Source organism: Elgaria multicarinata, chromosome 20, assembly GCF_023053635.1.
Source record: "Elgaria multicarinata webbii isolate HBS135686 ecotype San Diego chromosome 20, rElgMul1.1.pri, whole genome shotgun sequence".
Classification (NCBI taxonomy): domain Eukaryota; kingdom Metazoa; phylum Chordata; class Lepidosauria; order Squamata; family Anguidae; genus Elgaria; species Elgaria multicarinata.
The window spans coordinates 7909381-7913035 of NC_086190.1; positions in this window are offsets into that span (position 1 = coordinate 7909381).

The following is a 3655-nucleotide window of genomic DNA, read 5'->3' on the forward strand; positions in this document are numbered from 1 at the left end:
CTCATGATTTTACCCTATTCAGGTTTAGCATGCCTGAATAGGGCTTCAGACTTTTGCTTCCTCTGTGTTGTTATTCTGGAGAAATGTCACGGGGTGGGGGGAATGCTGGTTGAACGCTGCAGCAAAGGGCTTATATACAGCAAAATAGGTGCCCTTGGGTCCACCTCCAGTAACTACCTGTGACATCATTGGGGCCCTCCCCACTGGGGGCCACCCCCATGGCTTCGTAAGGGCTATCCCTAGGTCTCAGGTTTGGGATAGCCCTTACTGAGGGTGTGTGTGTGTGGAACCAGTGTTCCCGGAGATGTCGATGCTGGGGGTGTCATGCACAACCACCTTGAGTCCTCACACATTCAGGCAAATGGCTGAATGGTGCTTGAGGAAGGGAGCAAAACTGGCATAGTCACCCACCCACAGTTCTCAGCCTTCCGTTTGGAGCGTGCAATTGTGAGGAACTGCAAGCTCAGGGCTACCCATGGTGGAAGAATTGCGCCTCTGAAGCACGTTCCTTTGGGGCTCCTTATTGAGAAGTCACCCTCCCCGTTGGAGCAAAAGCAGCATGTGGGGGTGGGGAGGGGAGGGGAGGGGAGGGGAGGGGAGGGGGAAAGTTGCTTTTCACCTACGTCTCTCCTCTCCCGCGGTTCTTCTTGCGCTTCGCCTCCTTGGCTCCTTACCCACCCGCCTCCATCCGCTGTGGTATTAGTTACCCAGTGGGATGTACAACAAAGCGAATTACTTAAGTATCAAAATAGCAAATTACAAAGACGCAAATTAATGAAGGGGGGAAAATCTCTCTGACAGGCACTTTGTACACGCTGCGTGTGGAATTCCCAGGTATGATGAGAATGTAAATGCGAGTCCCTGCGGTGCCAACGTGTCCCAATTGCCGGATTCAAAAGTTCACTCCTGCCCTCCTAGTAACCATTTTAACAAGGATGCTGGGTTGAAGAGGATGTGGCTCCCTTCCTCCCGTCTCTAACACCAGCTTCGCCCCTCCCCACAGCCACCCTGTCAGTCGGACACAAAACGTTGCTTTGCCTTCTTCCGCAAAAGCTTGCTTCACACGTCCCATTTTGTTAGACCTACACACAGAGAGACAGACACACACACACATGCAATGTGTACACACAACAAAATCGCAGTCAAATTTGCATGCAGTATACAAACACACATGCAAGGGACCCGGAATAGGCTGTGGCATCCTATCGTGTATTCTAATCACCCCCAGCCCAGCCCATTTACCAAGAACAGTCCCTATTTTGGGTATCTGCCTCTTTTTTCTATTTGGTCCCTGTTTGTGGGGAGTGTCTGGAGGATCCAAGGGCCTGGCATAGGCCCTTGCGCCCCTGGGAAGCCCCACTGTACTGAAGGCAGCAGGGATTGCCCCCACCCTCACCTCTGAATCAAAGGTTCCATTTTTAAAGCTAGCATCATTGTGGACTCCATGCAATGGAGGTGGGGTCACAGCCGCCAAATGCATGGCCACTCAGCGCCACTGGTAAGAGTGCTGTGAGGGCTCTGCTAGGCCTGGGGGACCCACAATGCCAAGGAGATTAAAATGGTTGTGTGTGCATGTGTGTGTGTGTGCCTGTGTCTATGCATTCATTGTTAGGTTTGCCATTCTCAGGTTTCCTCCCCATCCCCGGTATTTACAACTTAAATCTCTTAACAGATCTTGACTCTAGTCCACGTGCATGTAAATGAAGGATGAGTGAGAATTTGATCAGAATTTGCCAAAATTTACGAAGTTCTCCATATTTGGGACAAAAGGAAACAAAAAAGCGTTTCTATAGTAGGCATTTACTGTCCACTTCTCTTCATTCTGTACTCACAGTTATTCATGGGTTCTGCAGACAATGCTAATCTCCTCCTGTTCTGCTTTTTGTTTTTAAACAGCATTTTGAGTGACTTTTCTTAGAGCAAGGGAAATGTGGTATTTGTGAAAGCAAAAGAAAATGGTTTTTCCACTTCTGTAATTGCACTATTCTGTTAAAGCACAGTGCCACCTAGAGGTCATGTAGTGGAAAGGCAGGAAAGGAAACACTCCTGTTCTTCTCGAATCTATATTTTGCAACGAAACTGAAAGTAGCTACAGGAGATAAATTGCTTTGTGTAGAAAAGCTCCCAAAATGACAAATGTGTTGACCCGGGCCCAGTGCTTTACTCTTAAAACTCTGGATTAGATTCCTTGTTAACTCAGCCAGGTTTGGGGTGTTGAAATAGGGCTGACACATCTTTTTTCTGACAAGATTGCTCAGTTTTAACAACTATGTAGCAGTTAGGTACAACATGGCCCTCTCCGTATTTAAATAGCTGTACATATTGAATTTGGCCAGTGCAGACAAGAAGAATTTCATTTCAGTTTGGTTTTGATAAGATGTTACCAACATTTCTAAAGTTCTTCATATTCTGGAGAGAAAGAGCTTGATTATTATTTTTTAAATGAATGTAGGAGGAAGCGAAACTGATTGATTTGGCCATTCATGATGTAAATGTATGGGGCACAGATCTAAATGGGTTTTTGCCCTTTAAAAGATGCATTTGAAAATCCATAGGTGATGTGGGGGAAGTTGCTTGGTGAGATGATTTGGAGTGAGAAAATGGCAGGTGGGAAAAGGGGCAAGCAGACCCCCCTTCTGCTGCTTCTTGGATTTTATCAAGATAACTGTCATGTCTAACCGTACTGCCCCTGTTTCAGGAGAAGGTGTTTCAGGTAACCAATCAGAATCAGATTCAGAACTAGAAGACGCAGCACCAGACACCAGCCAGCCTGTACCAGTTGGGAAGGAAGCTCTCACGGGCGATTCCCCAGCTGGGAGTCAGCCCCCTCCAGAGCTTATCTCCTCAAGGCCAAATCCTACACACTCAGTGGGAAGTGAGTGTGCTTCCGGGGGTGAGCGTTCCGGAACACTAACTGGTGCTAGGATCTACAGGAAGCTGAAACGCACAGTGCGTAAAGAAGCCATAAGAAAGTCAGAGAGATTACACTAGGGTGACCATACGACCGGTTTTTGGTGACAAATCCGGGAGGGGGAGGGGAAATCCGGATTTTTCCAATCTTCCCCAGCCAAAGAGCAGCTCTAATGGGAATTAACAAAAATGCTTATAACTCTGTCATTTTTAAAGATAAAGACATGAAACTTGGCATGATAGTAGCTCTTAGGAAGGGCTTTAGTCTTACCAAATTTGAAACAGATCTGTTCATCCATTGATTTTTTAGGAATTTTTTAATAATTGAGTTTTTAACATTATTATTTTTAAAACTGTCATTTTTAAAGATAAAGAGATGAAACTTCACACCATGATAGGTTTTAGGTAGAGCTTTAGCCATACCAAATTTGAAACAGATCCGTTCATCCATTGATTTTTTAGGAATTTTTTTTAATAATTGAGGTTTTAAAATTATTTTTAAAATCATCATTTTTAAAGATAAAGAGATGAAACTTCGCACCATGATAGGTTTTAGGTAGAGCTTTAGCAATACCAAATTTGAAACAGGTCTGTTCATCCATTGATTTTTTTTAGGAATTTTTTAATAATTGAGGTTTTAAAATTATTATTTTTTAAATCGTCATTTTTAAAGATAAAGAGATGAAACTTTGCACCATGATAGGTTTTAGATAGAGCTTTAGCCATACCAAATTTGAAACAGATC